This window comes from Telopea speciosissima, chromosome 8 (genome assembly GCF_018873765.1).
Source record: "Telopea speciosissima isolate NSW1024214 ecotype Mountain lineage chromosome 8, Tspe_v1, whole genome shotgun sequence".
Taxonomy (NCBI): Eukaryota; Viridiplantae; Streptophyta; class Magnoliopsida; order Proteales; family Proteaceae; genus Telopea; species Telopea speciosissima.
The window spans coordinates 45531577-45553680 of NC_057923.1; the positions used below are offsets into that span (position 1 = coordinate 45531577).

Here is a 22104-nt window from a genome sequence, read left to right on the forward strand (position 1 = left end):
AAGGAGGAAGAGAGTAAGGCTCTGTATGGCAACGCTTCTGTTTTTTTTAGTGTCGCACTTAACAGAATCGTTTCTGTTGTTTACCAAATATTACGTAATTGTCACCTACACCATGGCTTTTATATGATTTTTTAAACAAAAAAATAGTAATAAACATCACAATTAAAAACTACTTAAATTGTTTAAGTAGTACAACCATGAGTTTAAACAAATTATTATAACTAAATTCTAGAGTTGAAACAAACATCACAAGTTCCACCGTTGTTTCTATCACCATGAGCAAATAAAAGAAAAAAATATATATATCCTTAAGTAACATCTTCCAAACCAAAGCTTTTGCTTAGCCACAAATTTTTTTCCGGAAAAGAGCATTAAAGCTTTTGTTAGAACCATCTGAGGTTGGCTATATGGATTTCAATTCATCTCTACATATCATCCAAGCCATATTCTCCAATAGTAGAAGTCCTAATCATATTACCTCAAGATAGAAAGGGGGATGTGTATGATAACCAAAAGTCGAGAAATTTTCTTTGTAGAAGCTGCTCAAGCAAGTAGTATTCATTTCCTGTAGATATGGCAAGCAACTTGGTGCAAAGTCGTATTCATATTGGACATTCTTGAAGAATGCTGATTTTTAAGTACTTGCTCAAATTATAAAGATAAAACAAAAAAGAAAAAAAAAAAACCCTTTCTTGAACAATCTGAAGTAATTTTATATTAATTTTGAATAATGACAAGAAGTACATGGTATACACTGAATCTAATATAAATCATATACTAAAATCTCTCCAAAATGGGGTTCAACCAGTACACCATTGTTACAGTTACTTGTGTTTTCAGGTATTTTCTTCCACCTTCATAGATGGTAGCAAACTGAAGAGGTAAGCATTACATCCTCCCGTCAAAAATAAAATAATAAGCTCATACGCTTCTATTTTGCGGCTGGAAGATATCCTATTTTTCTGTTAAATAACCAAGAAATTTATGCTGAAACAGCATAACTATGTAGTATTTCATTGAATATCCATTGATTCAGAGGTGATTGCCATTATTTCTACTACTCTACAAGGACTTTGCTTTCTCCCTCTGAGGAGTCCATGCTAGATGACCTACAAGTGAAATGGAAAACTGCACTCATCATAGAATCAATAAGCACCACAAATGAATATATAACCACCAGCAAAGGTCCTTGCCACATCCTGGAGGATCCATCTCCATAGCTCAGAGTCTTCACTCTATGCTTAAACAAACCCTCCACAAATGTCTTCCCCATTGTTGATCCAAGAAATATCAGAAGACCAACCTGAGTCTGGCCCTACATTAGGATGCTAGATCTAAGCAAAGCCTTTGGGCAGATATATCCTCCAAATAGAGATGACAATAGAAAGGTCAAAAATGATGGAGAACCCCAGTCCAATCATCATTGCAGGATAGACAATCATATCAGATGAGCATACTGCTATAGAAAAAATGTTACACTCAGCAACAAGCAGAACAAGGAACAAGGCTAGGCAGCCAACAATCACTGATGAGCACATTTATGTGTGAAATCTTAGGGCATAAAGCATACATTTTACCACATTGGACAGTGTTACTTTGGTGCTTTCTTGTGCTTTTCAGGTTTTGGGCTATTTTGGGCTATCAGGAGCTGTATGTCTAAATTTACACGTAAAGTTGCCATTTCTCTTTCCATGGCTGTAAAGAGGACTAAATTTGGAGCAAGATGGACATGACAAGACGGAAGTACGCATTCGTTTAGGCCACCATGCAATCGATTATTCTTTTCAGGCTAGGAAAGGATAATGGGTCAGAAAGGAGCTGTAGTGCAAGCCCATAGTCATTTTACTACTACCCAAGGATATTTTTGACATTAAAGAAGGTACTTCTAAGCAATGGCGGAGATCTACTGCAAGTATAGGATTATTTCGGCAATTTTTCATTCGTGAAGAGAGAGAAGGACTACTACCCACATGGGGGGGACCCACATTGCTACAGGGTTCCACGATTTTTTAAAGCCCACAACTGTCCATGATTTTTTATGGGCTGCACCTAGTGCTCCACGATTTTCCTAGAGGACATGATGGAAATTATTTGATTGATGAGTGGAATCCTAGTCATCACTCTCTCTCCTCCAACTTTTCAAGGGCACTTTTGGAACTCTACTTTGGATAGATTTCTTTTGAAAAATATTCTCTCATCCATGGAAGGTTGAAAAGTCAAAGATGCCTTGATCTCATTGCTTAGAGAAGATATCTACAAAGAAAAGGAAGCACAAGTTAGAACTAGAAAGTTACTTTTGGAAAAATAGAAGGTTTATGTAGCTAGGATTCTCTTCTCTCCCTCTTTCTATTCTTTCTTTTTTTTCTTGGGAGTCAAGCATTGTAAAGGAGGAAGGAGAAGGGAATATTCCCTATTTTTGGATTCTCTTCTCCCTCTCTCTCTCCCCTCCACGATTTTTAGAAGGAGAGAGCTCCCAAAATCGTGGAGGCCTCACTCCCTCTTCCCTTTTCTCCCTTCTTCTCTCCTTCCCCCTATAAATACCCCTTGCCCTTTGGGTTGTAACTAGTTAGTTCTAGTTCAGTTTTTAAGTTAGTTTTAGTTTAGTTTTAATTCAGTTTTTAGTTCAATTAATTAGTGAAATTTCTTCTTTTCTTCTTCTAGTTTTTGGCTTTCTAAGTTCTAGTTTGATTTCATGCTTTCAATTCCATGGTTGTAATGCTTTTGATTCATGCTTTAATTTTATGTCTTCAATATAGTTGTAATAATTCTAGTTTAGTTTCAAGCTTTCTAGTCTAAGTTCCTAAGTTGATGACAAGACTTGGAGATTTAGAAGATGAAGCCATGCAAGGTTTGTTCAAGTATTCAAGCTCTTCAACTACATTCATGCAAGCAATTTCAGTCCGGTCCAAGCACATCCAGGTTTTTACTCTCTAAACTCTTAACCTCATTCTCCCTCTCTTCTAGCTCATTCTCTCTTCTTCTATCTCATGCTCCTTCTTCTTCTTTTGTTTTTTTTTTATGTGGTTGTGGTGTGTGGCTGCAATTTACCCCTTCCAATCCGCGTTAGTTTGATAGGTTAGATGGATATGTGTTAGAACACCAATTTAATTCATGTCAATTTTATTCGTTAGATGCCTTTGAGTTAGGACGCGTTAATTTGTTAGTTTAATTGGTTTAATTTAACACTTTAATTTGGTTAACTTTGCATTACTTTAAAGTGAGTAAAATAGGGTGGCATATATCTCCTTGAGTTCGACCCGTTAAGGGTGTCAAACGGTTCGGTTGCGGGTATTCGATTCGATTCCATGACTTGAGGGTGTGACCCAAAACCGAACCAAAAACAAAAAACCGAGTCGGTTTTGTGACTACCAACCGAATCCTAACCTGCTCGGTTCAATTCGGTTACGGTTCTAATTCGGTTTCCAAATACGGTTCCAATTCGAGCCTAATTCGATTTCAGGTTACGGTTCTAATTCGGTTGCACACTTGAAGAGTTGAAAAGGGAAATAGAGAAAACCTGAAAAGTGGAATATGAAAAGTCATTAGGTTAGATGATTACCAAAAATACAAAGAAAATTCAGAGTTTTTTATTTTTCCTTATGAAAGATGGCATATAAATTTCATTCTGTTGGATGGTTACAAAAAAAAACAATGAAAACATAGGAAAGTGGAATAGTTAAAGTCATTTGGTTAGATATGGTTACCAAAAAATTTAAAAGATATATGGCTTTGGATTAAGTGGTTTATTCGGTTCGACCCGATGGGTCTTGGCATGAAATCGAAATCGAAATCGAACCGAACCGAATTAGAATACCATATACCAGAACCGAAACCAAACCGAATTAATTCGGCTCGGCTCGATTTCGGGTTCAGTTTGGTTTTGACACCCTTATGACTCGTAGCTACGATTGATCCGTACGCTTGCAGTTATTATTTCTTGCAAACAATCACCTTACAGGCCCATATATACATCATAACTAGATGTTTCCAGATCTTGAGAATGATTTGTGAAGAACTTTGTCACATCAAACTTCTTTCTGGAGTAGGTGCAATCTACCGAGTACACTATTGCAGCTAACATAATAACTTCAGCACTAAAATGTGAGGATGAATTCAAGATCATAAAGCAAAACCCTGAAATGGGTATTTATGCTATAATTCAAAACACATTCGAACCAGAAATAATTGAAGAATGTAGCAAGTAGCCTAGAATCGAATCTCAAAATGTAGAGACAACAAAGCATATATGAGATAGTAAACATGAAGCTTCGTATGTCTGAGTGCATTATAGAGATAATCCAAACCCACAAAAAAAATACAAAAACCCAAATAGGCACCAAAATTTTACCTGCATATGTCTTCAAACGAGAAGTAGGATGGATTTATGTGATTAGAGAAATCTCTGGAACTCTAGAAATTAATAGACCTTTAGATTTAGGGTTTCTGCAAAAGTAATGTAGACCTAGGTAATAAAATTGGTTAGAAGAAGAAGAAGAACAGGGCTTACCTGAGTTGGAGAAGACGATGTTCAACAAAGTGCGTAGATAGACGATTGAGTTGGAGAAGAGCCTCACTGGTTAACTTCATTGGAGAAGAGGGTCGCTAGAGCTTGAGAGGGTATCAAGTGAGGAGGTTTTATGGCAGAGACTGTGATCGAGTGAAGATACAATGTGAAGTTTAAGGTTTTGCTAGCATATGTTATGTTTTTAATGGAAAAAGCCCAAAATACTCTCACTCACTTAAGTGAAGCTGGTGTTTTTCCGAAAATTTGAATAAGTGTTTCTCTCAGGTGAGAAACATGATTTTGGTGTTTTGCAAATGTGTGCTAAAAGCGTACCAAGTGCCTGATTCGTTTAAAAAAAAAAATCAAACCGGACATACCAGGTTGAAGAAGAAGACTCTTCTCTTTTCAACTCTCAACTCTCTAAAATTATTAGCAATTGAGAACTAACGATTAGTTCTTAAAATTGATCTAAGCCTTCTCTTTTAAAGAGAATGCTTATTTTGGAGATTACAATCTAACTATTCAAATCGTCCCAAGTGGTGTGATCCTAAAAGGTAGCCTTTTAAGTTATCCATATTTGCATATAAGGAAATCTCTATAATAAAGTTTTTCTTAATTATATAAAAGAACATCTCTACAAAAGGCGTAACCTGAAAACCCTCAATCGGTAGATGTTTTATTATACTTTCTCCCCACACTGCTACTAACATCCATAATAGACCCCCACAACCATGGAATAAAATTTACCGCCACAATTCCGGTCTACTATAATTAATTACGAGAGTGTCTAGGACTTTAAATGACCGAAAAAACATTTGAAAACTATTTTCAAAGTAATTTAATTTAATAATAATAAAACAAAATTCTCTTTTGCAAACACTTCACAAATACCAAGGCCTTGGATTTGGCACAATCAAATCCGACAACTCTCTTTTGGATGTTCTCCCTATACGGGCAATGGAAACCCTATTAAGCATCGCATCTATTACTATCCGGATTGCTTACACCAAGCGGCCGATATATGGTCAGTCCTTTCGGTAGACATCAATCATTGACTCACCACAAATGCACACAACACGAATAAAATAACAAGTATCTCTCAGGTATGGAAAAAGTAACTACCAGTGATTCCCGTCGCAGATCAAGACACGGCGATGAATAATCCAGGAATCTCTGTGGATCAATGTTCAACGCTAGATGTGCCTGCATTTAAATTTTTGTCCAACCCTTTTTAAACAAATGTATAATACGGCAACCATAGAATAAATTGCCCAGCTCTGTCCAAAGTTGTGAACAACAAACGGTATAAAGTGGACAATTGCACTAAAAAACAATTATGACAAACACATAATATTAGTAAATCAATAAATTAATTTAATCAAATTAAATCAGGTTTGATGGACACACATCAATATGTAACATATCCAACACCTAGAGGGATCCATCAACGATTTCAGGACGCAACAGCAGGTTACCAAAAATCAGACAAAAAATAGAAACCAGAGTTTGTAACTACCAGAAATATTAACTTAGAAATTTAGAAACTAAAACTAAAAAATAAATAGAAAGTAGATTCAGAAACCATTTTAGAAGTAAAGCAGAACCAGGTGCCCGCTTGATAACCTTACGGGTGTTTCTGTTCTGGTTCTGTGCTGAGAAACAGCAAAACAGTTTTTTCATTTTCTGTGTTGAGAAACCGTTTTTGACCCGCTTGATAAATCTGTTCTGAAAATGTTTCCAGAAGACAATTGGAACACCATTGGTGCTTGATAAAATCTGTTTCTGGGAACATGTAATGTGACCAATTTTAATAATATTTGTCTTGATGGGCTGAATCTGAATAACAGATCAGCTTACAGTCACAGATGGTTGGTTTGCTTTATCTAAAAAAAAGTGTTGCATATGAACTTCTAATAAAGCCACAATAGCAGGTTTTTGGAAAGCAACTGGAAGATTGAATATTTGCAATATTTGAATACAATGCTGAGTATTAAAAAGTTCTAAGAATGAATTTCGAACAAAAAAACCTTTAGTATTCACATCATCCTCTTTACTAAAGTTATATTATATGTTCCACTTCGACCTAAAGATTGTTTCTTTTAGTCTAATAACTCACAAAATGTGTCAACATATCTTAAACTAAGTAACTTGCAGAAAATATAATAGGATCACAGCAAGAAAGAAAAAGTTGGATTCCTCATATGGCTCATACATTGCTGTACCATCGAGAACTTGACCAAAAACAAAACAAAGGCTACAAAACATAAAAAGATGACATTATAAGGAAAATGAAAATGCCAATTACAGAAGTAGCTTCCATCATATTCCAGTCATTATGGATTCACTAGCTCATGCCAAGAATACTTGGCAAAAAAATTAGTTCTTCACAACTAAATCAAGAGAAATAAACTTCTGATGGTATATCATACAAAACATAAGAGGATGAAACTAAGAGGAATCAGCCATTCTGTGATAAATAACATCAAACAAATTTCACCCAAAAGTCTACATCAAATGAGACTTTTACCCAAACATCAAATCAAATGAGACAAGCAAACATGGTTTAGATGTATTTGGTTGAAAATTGTTATTTTCTTAAAGAAGAAAAAAAAAAGACCTGTCATAATGCCTAAGAACTACTATACATCCCCCTTGTTGCCCAATACCTGAGCATACACACCCCCTTGCTGCCCAATACCTGAGCACACAGCACACACACACCCCCCTTGCTGCCCTACACCTGAGCACACACACCCCGCCCTTGCTACCCAATACCTGAGCACACACACCCCCTTGCTGCCCTACACCTAAGCATACAGCCCCCACTTCTTTGATTTTTTTAAGACTTCATAGCATTAATTATTCTTCCATGAATTCTCTCCTCCTTTTCTTTTTCTTCCATTCTAAAAAAGTGAAGATATGGAAAAATTTTGTTGCCAATATCTTCCTCCATGAATTTTCTCTTCCTTTTCTTTTTCTTCCATTCTTAAAATTGAAGATATGGAAAATTTGGGTTACCAGCATCTTGTTGATTGAAACAAACAAGACATAAGTAATTATTAATGGATTTTAATAAACAAACAAACAAACAAACAAACAGAGAATCTATATATCTCACCTAAAGGACTCGGAGGGAGAAAGGGAGGTTAGAACTTAAAAGAAGTTGAATGAAGAGGAAATCTTACTTATTGGGTCTTGTGTAGTCACACAGACATTTTCACAAACCCTTATTGTAAGCATTCAAATCTCCAATTCTTCTCTTTACCTACCTTAATTTTAATCTTCAAAATTAAGTCTCTTTTGTTTCTACATGTAAAATCTGGATTTTCTGTTTTAGAAAATTGAGTAGAATCTCCCCTCCCCCTCCCTCATGATCTTCTCTTCTTTTTTTCTCCTTCTTATCCTCCCTCTATATTCTAATCCTGAATTTGTAAATGAAAGTTGTTGGGAAGGGTATATATATTCTTAAGGAAAGATACTGCTACAACCTCCAATATGGAACCTCGACCTACAGTGCAATTTGAGGAAAGATAATTCCTCTTTAAGAGCACGACACTGCTACAATTAGGGGTGTCAATAAAGCCCGGCTGGCCCGGACCCGCCCGAACCAGCCCTGAGCCCGGCCTTGACCCGACCCTAATTTTTCAGCCTTGAGGGCGGGTTTGGGTTTAGTTATAGTCTGGCCCTGGCAGGGTCGGGTCGGGTCAGGGTTTAGACCACGGGCTTAGCCCGGCCCTGTCTTAATTATAAATGTATAATATTATATATATATTATATATATATATATATAGCCTAACTGAAAACAATTAAAAAACAAAAGACCAAAAAAGCCCTAAGGGCTCATACGGCAACTCGGCAAGTATTGCCACAAGACAAAGAAAAACCCTAAGCCAATCTATTTTCAGTTTCAACCTAATCTCTTTCGTTCTAAGGGCGCCGCTCGCTGCCTTCCTCCTTCCCTCGGTCTCCTCCCCTGAGTTCCTTGTAGGCTGCAGCTGCTTCAATTCCCACGGATAAGTTGGTGTGCTATCCCCACTAAAAGCTTCAAATCCCTAATTTTCTGAAATGGGCCTAACGGCATTCTCAATGTTGGATTTTATGTCTTTGTTCTTTCTTCTTCTCTGTTTGGAGGTTTACTGTGATAGCTCTTAGTTCTCTGTGAACTTCTTGGAGTCTCCTCCGGCATTCTCGCCTCTTGCTTCAGCTACATTTGGGTTTAAAACTTTGGAGAGCCAAAATGGAGATAGTTACAGAAATTGTAGCATCATGTGCAAGGTTGGTTACACACACTTCTGTCTTTCTCTTGAGCTGTTATACACATTTCTCATTCTACTGTTAGTTGGTGGGTCTTTTCTTCTTTAGTTTTCGTTCTACTTTATCTGTGTAATTCGTTTCTTTTATCAATGTGGGTTGCTATTTGATCTTGTTGAAGCTGTAACTGATGTTGAAAGGATACTTTTGTATACAGTGATAGTTTACATTTGAAACTCTAAGGAAATAAGCTACTTCTCTGAATTTCAAGAGTGATGGGATTCAGGAATTAGAGAACATTATAATAATTTTAGGATTGGAATTGAATAGGTTGAATTTGGTTTGTGGTTGGTGTTTGTATGATCTCTTCCTTTCTCCCTCTCTCCCTCTCTCTCCTTCCCCTCTTATTCTTCTTCTTTAAAAGAAATCATTTTTTTAAATATAGATAATTACTTGATCTAGATGGGATTACAAAAGAAAAAATCGGGTCAAAACTCGACCCCGCCTACGGTGGCGGGCTGGAAAACCCGCAAGGTCGCGGTTGAGGTTCTTGCCAGGGTTGGGTCAGGGTCAGGGTTTAGGTTAAGGCCTCTAGGGTCAGGGTTTAGGCAGGCCCGGCCCAATCCGACCCATTGACATCCCTAGCTACAACCTCCAATGTGGAGCACACAACCCTCAAATATCAATGCTCAAACGCTACTTGCAACAACACAACCCAGAAAATTTGGCAACTTCCCAATTAACTTTAAGAAAGTGATAGACTTCACCTAAGGCAGGATGCCTTCATAATTCAAGCCAGACTATAGCCTAAGCAGATTTTGATATTATAAACCAGACCTTGATAACCCTGGATAACAGCAACTATAACAGCAACAACTGGGGGCTTCAAGGGGACCTTCAGTAGATGAAAACAACAAGTTTAATGAAGCTCGGATGATCTCAGATGTGCCTAGAAAATAAAAATCAGAAAGGGGAGTAATCACAAAAGAAGAGATAGACCAATTATTCAAGGGAAGTTGGCTCTACAGCCATTAAACGGAGCATCCATGGAAGTTAGCTCTACAACCATAAAACAAACAAACAAAAATTGCTAACATGGAGGCTCTATATTCTTATCCTCCCTCTATATTCTAACCGATAGCCTATTTTCCCCTTCTTTGTTGTTGCCATAGGTTTTGAAATAGTGCTATACTGCTGCTGGATTAAACAAATTTAAAGAAAAAAATGAAGTATACCTACGGTGAAGATGTTGTATCCCCAATGCAGCCGCCTTCAGAGCTCGTGAACAGGGTATGTTCAAGCTTCAAAAAAAACCCAGAGAGCGAGAGAGAAAGATAGAGAGAGCAAGAGAGCGAGAGAGAAAGGCAGAGACAGCAAGAGAGCGAGAGAGAAAGAAGAGAGAGCGAGAGAGCGAGAGAGAAAGACAGCAAGAGAGCGAGAGAGAAAGTCAGGAGAGGTAGTGGGTACCTGAGAAAGCGAGATCGACCAAGCTTGCCGCTGAGAAGAAAACCTGTGAAGAGGACGACCTTGTGAGAGCTGGGTAAGTGGTTAGAGGTATGGATTTCAATTTTATCGGGAACAAGTTTGCAATTTTGTGCTGAGAAACGATAGAACATGTTGGACATGTTCTGTAAAAAGTCTTTTAGGGAGCATAAATTTTGATTTTTGTTTCCAAAAACAGTCACAAAAAACACTTCGCTATCAAGCGGTTTTTGGGTGTTTTTCCGTTTCTCAGAATGGAAAAACACCAGAAACTGTTTCTCAGAATGGAAAAACATCAGAAACTGTTTCTCGTAAGGTTATCAAGCGGGCTCCAGGATTGTAGAAAGAAAAAAACTGAACTTTAAACAAAGACTAGGCATGGAATTCAACATATGAATCAATATCTAGTTTAATTAGATTTGACTGGAAATTAATGCAGCTATTAATCTTGTAAATAGAATAGAAATAGAAACAAAACAGACTATAGAATGGTAGGTTAATAATTTCAGACTCGTTTGTAGGAGAAATTATCGATCAAGGGGAGAGTGAGGAATCAACCTAATTAATCTGTTGAATCCACAAAAGATAACAATTGAATCGACAACACTCCACTTCTGAGTCCACATAAGTAACACTCCTGAACCCAATAAATGTCATAAGGAACAACATTTCTTTTTCACCCATTTCATCAGTTTGTTTGCTAAACTCACCATAGCTCTCAGTCAAGGCTCTAGTCCAAACATCACATTTTCAGATTTCTTTCAGGAGAGCATATTAAACTATAAAGCATGCAGTGCACATTCAAAATTTACTCTCACTGATGGTTCTTTTAATCCTGAAAAATGGTTTGGTTGTTGTATAGTTAAGCATAGGGGAAAAAGAAGCATCAAACTCATGTTGGATCCCGGAGGACCTCCTCATCATTAAAAGTGGAGATTCGGGGGGATAGAATCATCTGTTACTCTAGTCAAATCTCTACATTTGAAGCAGAATCATTATCTCGGATTGTTGGAGATAATTAACTATATCAATAGTAATACTTCCGAGAACTGGCCTTGGTTAGTATGGAGTTTGCTATTTCATTTTCTTGTACATAACCTTAATATAGCACAACAAAAATTAACATGAGACTTTCTCTACTGCAGTTTTGTTTCCATGTTCATTTGCTTTCCCTTCTGCTTCAATTGCTAACTTGAATCTGTTGGATATTATTTTTGAGATAGCATTTTTAGTTGGTGTTGCAGCAAGATATAGGTCCAGCAGATAAGTTGTGGTTAGGGGTGAAATGCCACTCGAACCCAGAGCGAGCTGGTTCTCCCCGAAATGTGTTGAGGTGCAACAGTTGACTGCATCTAGGGGTTAAGCACTGTTTCAGTGTGGGCCACGAGAGCTGTACCAAATAGAGTCAAACTTCGAATACTAGATATGACCCCCCCAAAGGGGGTCAAGGTCGGCCAGTGAGACGATGGGGGATAAGCTTTATCGTCGAGAGGGAAATAGCGGGGATCACCAGCTAAGGCCCCTAAATGATCGCTCAGTGATAAAGGAGGTAGGGGTGCAGAGACAGCCAAGAGGTTTTCTTAAAATCAATTACCTGTTATCGATATAGTTGGGTGCTTGCACAAATAGAAGAGAGAAAGAAGGATGAAGAGTCAATAGATGAACACAGGTTTAATATGGTTTATGCTTCTGTAGAAGCACTACATCCACGATAGAACAATCCCCTTCAGTTTTCTTATTTTTTAGAGGGGAATATGATTACTATTTATAATGAGTAATACAGAAGAGAGGAAGACAAAATGGATACAATATGGACCGTTGGGACTTAATCGCAATGAGTTGGACTTCCTAGCTTCCAAAGAAACAAGCTGGCCGGTCCATCTCCCTAATACACGCTAACACTGCCCCTCAAGTTGGGGTGAAGATATCAATGGAGCTCAACTTGACCAATAATTTATGCAAGGCACCTTTGGATAGAGCTTTAGTAAAAATATCAGCAATTTGATCTTCACTGCGAATGTACGGAGTTTCAATGGTCTTGTCATGCACCTTCTCTCTAACAAAATGGCAATCAACCTCGATATGTGTTGTTCATGCATGAAAAACTGGATTTAAAGCAATATGAGTGGCAACCTAGTTGTTACAAAATAATTTCATGGCAGCAATACATTGATCCATACCTAATTCACGTAGTAAAAAATGAAGCCAAACCAATTAACTTGTAGTAGAAGCCATTGTTCTGTATTCGGCTTCAGCACTAGAGTGAGCAACAACATTTTGTTTCTTACTTTTCCAAGTAACAACATTTCCGCCCATAAAGGTACAAAAACCAATAGTGGATCGTCTATCTATGGGGTTTCCAGCCAAGTGAACATCAATGTACCCCTCAATTCTAGTGTGCCATTATTTTTCATCTAAATGCCCCTGCTTGGGCAAGATTTTAGATACCTTAAGATACGGTTGACAAGCTCCATATGACCCTTAGTGGGAGCATGCATAAATTGACTGACATAACTCATAGCATAAGAAATATCAGGTCTGGTGATGGTTAAGTAAATTAATTGCCGTACCAATCTCTGAAAGCAACTACTATCTTGCAATGGGGAAGTATCATTGACAAATTTACTACTGTAATCCATGGGCGTACTGTAGGTTTTGCACCCATTTCCCAGTGTCCTTTAGTAAATCAAGGACATATTTTCTTTGGGAAAGAAATAAGCCTTTACTAGAGCTTGCTACTTCAATTCCGAGAAAGTAACGTAATTGACCTAAATCTTTAATGTCAAACTTTTATTTTAAACGAGTCTTGAGAGTTTCTATCCCATGAACATCATTTCCAGTAATAACAAGGTCATCTACATAAATTAAGATCACCATAATTTTTCTTGATTTCCTTTTAACTAATAACGAAGAATCAAACTCACTTCTTTTGAACCCAAAGGTAATGAGAGCCGAGCTTAGCTTCCCATACCAGGCTCATGGGAATTGTTTGAGACCATATATGGCCATTTTAAGTTTGCAAGCAACACCATTAACATTTTCCATGGGATGACCAGGAGGTAGGTCCATAACGATCTCTTCTTCAAGATCTCCAAGCAAGAAATAATTTTAAAATCCATTTGGAATGGGGACCATCCACAGTTCACAGCTACAAACATCAACACTCTAACGGTGTTCATTTTGACAACTAGAGCAGAAGGTTCCTTGTAATCTATACCATACATTTGGGTATAACCTTTACCAACATGACGAGCTTTGTGTTTTTCAATAGTCCCATCATTCTTGTACCTAATTTTATAAATCCATCTACAGCCTACAGGTCGTTTCCAATCGGGAAGGGAGACCACCTCCCAAGTTTGTTTTTACTAAGAGCGGAAAGCTCTTCCTTCATGGTGGCCACCCATATAGGGGAGGTTTTTGCCTCGGCAAAATTAACAGGTTCATTGAAGGAATCAATAGATGTGAGGAAAGGCTTACAATTAGAAGATATCTTATCATAGCATACACATGATTGTATGGGGTGAGTCGTGGTGGTATGAAATGTAGTATAATCTCAGAGTCTAGTAGGTGGCTGACTTACACGTGTTGATCTTCGAACAAGAGTAGGAGTGGCAGCTTCTGTATCAAGGGTAACCACTTCTATGTCACCGCAATTGTTATCCTCAATCTCAATGTATTGATCGGGAATAATTGGTAGAGGAGTAAATTCAATATGAAAGTCACTATAGTAATATGCCATAAGATTAGTCTCCCCCTAAATTTGATTCTTGCTAGAAAAGAACATGTGAGATTCATCAAAACTAATATCACGAGAGACATAAAACTTTTCTAGTGGAGGTGTCATAGCACTTGTGTCCCTTTAACAGATGAATATCCCCAAAAAATGCATTTTCGAGCCCTAGGGTCAAGTTTGCTATTTGAGGGAGAATGAACAAACCAACACAACCAAAAATTCGAAGGTGGAAAGAATTAATAGGGCGACCAATAACAATCTCCATAGGAGATTTGAACTGTAAAGCTTTGCAAGGTAACCGATTAAGTAGGTAGCAACTGGTGAGGACCGTGTCGGACCAATAGGTTTTGGGTAAGTGAGCATGAAATAGGAGGGATCGGGTTACTTCTAACAGATGCCGATTTTTGCATTCGGCCACTCCATTTTGTTGAGGAGTACCTACACAAGAGGTCTGATGAATAATTCCCAGATTTTTAAGAAAAGTTTCAAAAAGTGTGTTGGTATATTCCGTACCATTATCGGTATGAAGAATTTTAATACGGGTATTAAGTTGATTATGAATCATGTGACAAAATTCTTGAAAAACATCAAGTACATCACTTTTAGAGGTTAACAAATATAACCAAGTGGCCCGAGATTTGTCATCAATGAAGGTCACAAAATATCGAAAACCATCTCTTGAGTCCACAGGAGCATTACCCCAGACATTGGAGTGCACAAGTTCAAATAATTCAATTGAGGTATGAGTACTATTTAAAAATGGGAGTCTATGCTGTTTTGGAAAATGGCAAATATCACAACTACTGGAATTAAGAGAAAGAGCTAGACTAAATGCATGAAGTACCCAATCGGATGGGTGCCCCAATCTCCAATGCCAAATCTGAGATGAGTCACCACCATCATTACTTTTTGCAACAATTAAGCGCCTCACTGGGAAGTTCAAGAATGTAAAGACCGTTTTGACATTTGCTTTCACCAATCTTCCTCCTAGTGGTTCGGTTTTGAAATATTACCTTGTTCTGAGAAAAAAATAACATCACAATCCAATTCTTTAATTATTTTGCTAACTGAGAGTAAGTTAGAAGACAAAGCAGGAACAAACAAAATGCTAGCATTACTTGAAAATAAATTAATTGTTCCCTGCCCCTTAATAGGAATTTGAGAACCATTAGCAACAGTGATTTGAGAATCACCAATATTAGCATGAAAATATGTAAGATAATGTAAAGCACTACTCATATGGTCAGTAGTGCCAGAATCGACTATAAAATAATTAGAAGATGAAACATTAAAAGCATTAACAGAAATCACCCTACATTTTTTAACAAGATGGACAGATTCGGTTGTTGAAGATGTGACCCCCTTTGCTTGCATCAACTATTAGAGTTGAAAGGCTATTTTTTTAAGGGAAATCTGAAACTCTAGTTGATGTTTTGAATCAAGACCAACAACCACTTGTGCTTCAACACCTTTGTCTTTATTAGGCCGAAGGTGAGGATACAATCCCCAACATCGATTCTTGGAGTGACTATCACTACCACAGTGATCACAATGAAATTTATTCTTTCCCTTTTGTTTTGTAAACAGCCGACCTCCATCACCACTGGATTGATGGTTAGAAGTAGATTTTACAAAATGAACAGAATTTTCAATGGTAGAGTTATCTATTGTCACACTTCCATCCCAACATGGGATAAAGTACAATAAAAGGGTATAACTGGGATGACACCTGTCATCCCACATCATCACTAGGATCTCGATGCAGTGGCCAACTCACAGTCATAAATCAATATTAAATCACAATAATATCAGAGTGCAGAAGAAATACTTTTACAATAAAGCAAAAGCAGAAACAAGAGTGTGGAAGCATTTATAATAACATAAGGGTTCAAGTCTAAGTGATAGATAATTAAATATATTACATTTTGTCCCAAAAGATTAACTGAAACTAAAACAATAGTAGTATTGCCAGGTTTATACAACGTAAAATGATAAATAAAATAACAAAAGATAAAATTGTGCCCTAATGGCACAATCCTCAAATGTACGCTAGCAATCGAAGCCCTAGGTCACCGGCTCCGATCAGTTCACATCAAAAGGGGGAAGCAACATTAAAACATTACCTGCATACAACTAAAAAGGGTTGCACAACGAGGGTAAGCTCCACTGAGCCTAGTAAGGGGATGGAGAATGCACATAAAAGTATTTCACATATAGTCTATGATGCATGTATTTATTATCCATTTTTTCACCTAGCACACAGTTCTAAGTCAATAGATATATGCTATTATAACAACTCGGGAGATACTGTGGGTCACTTAACCTATCACCACAGGGAAACCTCAATTGTCACCATGGGGCCCGCATCGACTGTAGCCCTAATACCACCTAGAGGTAGACCCCGATAACCAGTGACCAACCCTGGCTTAGCCTCTCTCACACTCCACAGGCGGTAGGTGTCCTAATTATCCAACATCTAAACCCATGTTGGTGAGGGTCGTAGCATAGGGAACATATCCTAACCGCAGTTATACTACATGAAAACCTATCATCCTAAGAGGTATTTCGGGTGTATCAACGTCCCATTCCATCTTACACCTGGGTACCAGCACGACACGGCGCATACATGCCAATATGACAAACAATAGCAATTTATTCCGTGGGGTTCTGGTACCAACATTTCGGTATAAATAATGAAACTCAAATCCATATAAATGATCATCACATCTCACCATAATTCATCAATCAAGCTAAAGAATGCAAGTATGCAACATACTCAAATGCAATTCAATATAATGATAGATATGCATAGATATAATCAAACCCAAACAATCATCCAAACCCACTCACCGATTGCTTGTTAAAGATTGTAACTGTGCAATGATTCCCGTTTAAGTTCACCCTCCCATATGTATACAGATGCCTAGGGAAGCGTGTAAGAGTGTTTGGAGGTAGGGAAGGCCTCATAGAGAAGCCCCCAAAGTTACAGGCTTCAGAATACGGATGCAGGGTCAGATTCAGACAAGGTCTTGCATCCAACCTTGTGTCCGATCCTTCCTACAGGCTCAGGCCTCATTGGATGCAGGATCGGATGAACGCAGGACACTACATTCGAAGCTACCCAAGTGGAATTTTTAAGGTCTTTAACAGCCCATTTTGCCCCATTTGGTTCTTTATGTTCTAAGGGGCTAGGGAGGGGGTGTCCTAGTGTTATACCCGTACCCCGGGATATAATTAAATATCATTTCTTCTCGTGACGTGTAGATACCGCTGCCATGTATGTCTGGTGACCTGTTCTCCATGATGGTCAAACCTAGCTACAAAATCGTTGACCACAAGCACGGGTTTGCCTGTGGAGGAAAGATTCCTCAACCGCCGGTGGGGAAAGTTCGTTGACGGCGATTCGTCGATTACCCTCCAAGTACCAGCCGGGAAGCGAGGAGTTCGAGAGAGAGCATCCTGGACCGTCACCTCAATTGGATATTTCGTTCGGTGATGAGCTTAGCATTGCCGTGGCGAAGCTGTCGGGTCATGGGTAATAAACCATGACGGGGAAAGGTAAGTTCTAGCCTCAAGACTTATTAATTATTCTTCCCTTGGTAACCTCAAGTGCGGGTCCGGGCTTGAACCGCTCGAGCTATTTCATGAGAGAAGGGGATAATTTAAGTTCGGGTCCCGCTGCCTTTAGGAAGTACATTGGGGACTTATACCCATCTCATATGAACCCATCTAAGAATGGGCTTTTCCCTAATTAAAGTTGTGGGCAGGCCCATTTAACCTATTGACCCAATGATGGGTTATTCCATCCACTTACCCACATAGGGCTAATGGGTTGACCCATTAAGCCTCATGACCCATTTGACTAGAGGTACCCAAATACCCATTTATTATAAATGAGTCCATGAGGGAGAGAGAGAACATCACTTCTCCTTCATCATTCTCTTCTACCCTAAATCGTGGAGGAGAGAAAGAGGAGAGAAAGAGGAGAGAAGAGAAAGAGGAAGGAGAGAGAGGCTTGGAGGAAGGTGGAGACCCCATCTCTTGGGCCATAAATCGTGGAGCTCTCATCTTGGGGGTAGGTAAGCTTCTTCCTTCTTCTATTTTGGGTTTTAAAAGGGGTTGGGTAATGGGAGAGATTGACCTAGATCTCTCTTGGAACCTAGGGAGTCGATGGAGCATTAAAGCTAAGCTATGGTGGAGTTATTTCACTCCATTATGAGCTCTAATGTGAGGGTTCTCATTGCCATTTGAGAGATTTAAGGTTGGACCCTAATGAGCTTAGGATGGAGTTTTCTTGAAGTCCTTGTGCTTTAAAAACCACTTGAAATGGGGTCCTTGGAGGGAATCCTTCGGATTTTGGACCGAAGGTGTGAGGCTTACATGTGGGTTCGCACTGCAAGAAACCACCTCGAAATTACCTTCCCGAGAAGGATTTCGTGAAGGTCGGATTTACACTCGGTTTCAGTTTTGAAACCACATCCGCATCCGACCTTGACCAAAATTGTCCCGAGTCCCTGTGAAGGTCGGATTTACACTCGGTTTCAGCCAAACCACATCCGCATCCGACCTTGACTAAAACCGTCCCGAACCCCGGTTTCCTAGGATTTACATGTGGTTGCGAATTTTGGCATGAAACCACTCCCGCAACCACTTCGTTCTGAAACCTTATACTTAAGTGTTTATGGGAGACCTTTGGGGATCCGTTCCCTTCGCTGTTTAACCTTATTTTACTCTTTGTATAGGTTAAAATATTCACTTTTGTGGCTTTTTGCTTGATCGAGGCGATAATCGATAATCTTGGTGCTTGGCGTATACGTTGTGAGTGGGTTTGGTCGCTTGGGCTTGTTATTATTATTGCATTATATATTATGTAATCATTATAATTAATAAGCATGTTTGCGCATATTGCATAATTTTATATCTATTTGTTATAATGTTGATTGGTAATGTTGTACCTTGATGGGTCTCGGTGCGGTGGGTACGGTGCCGGAACCCGAACACTATATACATTTATGAAGAAATTATGTTGAATGTCATGTTGAAGCGTATGCGCCGTGCCGTCTTGTGGTAACGGGCACTAAACCGGATGAAAAGTTGATGCGCCGGATTACCTCTGGGACGATAGGACTTGCATGTAGTATATTTGTGGCTAGGATTTCACACCCTTATGCTACGACCCTTACCAACAGGGGTTTAGGTGTTGGGTAATTAGTACACCGGATTCGTGGAGGTGGGAGAGGCGACCATGGTAGTATTGGTTATCGGGGTCCGCCACCGAGTGGTCTTGGAGGCTTCGATCGGGCGTAGGTCCCACGTGACAATTGAGGTTTCATTGTGGCGATAAGTTAAGTGACCCACGTTGTCTCCCGAGTTGTCACGTAGCATATGCCATTGACTTAGTTGTGTGTTAGGTGGAAAATGGACTTAACATGTGCATGCATCATTGGACTATGTGAATTGCGTGTTTGTGCATCCCCATCCCCTCACGCTCGTGGAGCTAACCCCCGTCGTGCGTACACTTTTTAGATTATGGTGCGGTGACGGATATCTCGGGACTTGGAGTTCAGCCCTCGGGATACGATGAGATCGGTGAGGAGGAACCGGAGGCCGTGTTTGAGGAACATGGCGGGGTGTCCTTGCGATGATTGTGCCCTACGGGCCGTGAGGATATTCGGGACTTGATCCCTTTTTGATTACTTTTGAGGCTAAGGCCTATGGTGAAATACTTACTGTAATACCATTTTTGATAGTTATTAGATGGTCATTGGAAATGTAACTAATTCGTATTTATCATCTAGTTTTGAACATCTTGTAACTATTCGATTTATACGCTCCGCAATACTCATCGATCCTTGGAATGTAATATTCCTCTTTTCGCATTCTAATGTTATATTGTGTTAATATTGGATATGATCGTGCGTTGGGACACCGTGTCGCTGATCCGGCGGTTTAGTAGGATGACACGCGTCGTCCTAGTCACCCTTTATATGATATTATATTCCTTGTCTGGAATAGGGGCGTGACACCTAGGGTCTATTAAGGTCTCAGAAATACAAACCATTCAAAGGTTAAGAGATTCTATAGATTCAAGGATTCAAAAACTAGGGTTTCTCTTGGGTGTTTGAAACCCTAAAGTCAATGGGGGGTTCAAGTAGGTGTTTAAATGGGTGTAACAAGAGGGTAATATATTAGTGATGAGGTCCCATACAAAGCTAGGGCCATACTTTGGGTTCCAAATGAAACCCCACGTCCATTCCGAAATTATAAGTTCCCAACACCCAAAATAAAGGGAAAGGGGGGTTTTCATGTGCTTAATTAGTTTAGAGGTCATTAGAAGTTCTAGGTATCCTCCCATTATAAACCTTCAAGGTCCTACATAAGCATCCCCCGAAGTAAGCGAGGTCACCGAAGTGAACTTTGTTCTAACATTGCTGTCAAAACACATCATCAGGGTTTGGGCCCACTTTCTAGGGCCTTCCACTCTGATTAGGTCCAAGATTCTTTGATAATAATTGTATCCCTTTAAGTCTACTTTACAACACAACTTGAATCGCGTCGATACGACATGTATAGACCAAGTTATGATCAAAATAGTGAGTAAAATTCAAAGCTGGGCAGTTCTAGGTAGGATCGGATGCAGCATCGGATTTACGCAAAATGTTACATCCGATGATACCCAAAATACGATTTTCTTCCCCAAAACCCAACCAAATCAATCCCCAAAGCCATTAATGGCTCCAAGGCCTTGTAGGGATGGTTACTAAGGTTTATTAGGGTCCTAATAACCCTAATGGCACAATGAATTAAGGAATCTATGGTCAAATCCCATTTATCCACCATAACCTTGGGTTTTGGGTGAAAAACCTAGGTTTTCATGGATTGGATTGTATGGTACTTCAATGGGAGGAGTAAGGGTTTGCAATGGCACCTAAAGGGACTAAGACCAGGCCCCAACACAAGAGCATTGAATCCCAAGTGCAACCCAATCTATTCCCAACCTCAAGATTCAAAACCCTAAGCTAACAAAGAGAGAAATGGAGAAGGAGAGTTGAGAAGATAACTTACAACCAAAGGGGAAATAAGAACCAAGGCTAGGTGAGCCCCCCTTGGCCTCCTTCCTTCTCCTCTTCCTTTCTTTCTTTTTCTTCTTTTCCTTCTTCCTTTGGCTTGGACTTCAAGAGGAGGAGGGTGAGATGAGCTTCAATAAGGGAGAACAGTAATAGGGAAGGGGAGAATAACGTAGAAGACAGATAGGGCAGCAAGGCTTCCTCCTTCTCCCTTTCCCTTCTCTCTGTCTTCTTCTCCTCTTTTTTCTTCTTTCTTTCTCTTCTTCCCATGATTTGGCTAAGGCTTGTGAATGAAATGAGATTTTAGGGCTAAGTCCCCTTTTATAACATGAAATGGACCTTAGGGCCTATTTGGTTTCTCTTTAAAACCTAAAGTGCTAAGGTCCTAAAGTCTTGTTCGGTTGGGCCCTTAACACTATTCACTCCATGTATTTAAATGGCCTAGTTAAGCCTTGTAAATTTATAATTTAAACAATACTTAAGGTATTTAGACCTTAGTAACTCCTAGTCCAGTTTAGTGTTAAGTAGAGTAGGTAGGTCCCACTCGGCGTAGGTAGCGTACACATATACGTCCCGATCAATAACCCCTGTAAACCTTCATTACAAGCACCACTTAAGATAAGTTAACCTTAAAGCCCCTAGACTAGGTTAGCATCAAGTAGGGGTGGGTCCTACTTATGGTTAGGTGGGGCCCACTACCATTTAATTAGTTTTTAAGGCTTAAAACTCATTAAAGCTTTAAATGAGCCATGTGGGCCCATCTACTTGACCCCACATGGAATGGAAGAATGGGGATGAGGTCCACCATGCCGAAAACACCTAGGCGATGTCCGAGACATGGGGCAAGTGGGTCCCACATGAAAATTTACCCATTAGAGGCTCAATGGTACCATCGGATGCAACAACAGTCTTGCATCCGACCTTTAAGCCGATTCTAAGAAAAAGCCTTTTCACTTCCTGTTTGGCTCCGGGCTTTGGCCCGCACTTCAAGGGCATTAAGGGGAGTATGTATACATAACATTTAGGGTTAAAAGCTCACCCTTGGGTGGTGATATTGACCATCAAGG

The 22104-nt window shown here is 39.2% G+C and overlaps 1 pseudogene; it reads right to left on the minus strand.

Annotated features, from left to right (window-relative positions):
- Positions 1-748: 748 nt before the first annotated feature.
- On the minus strand, positions 749-4081 carry LOC122672336 (annotated as a pseudogene).
- Positions 4082-22104: the final 18023 nt, after the last annotated feature.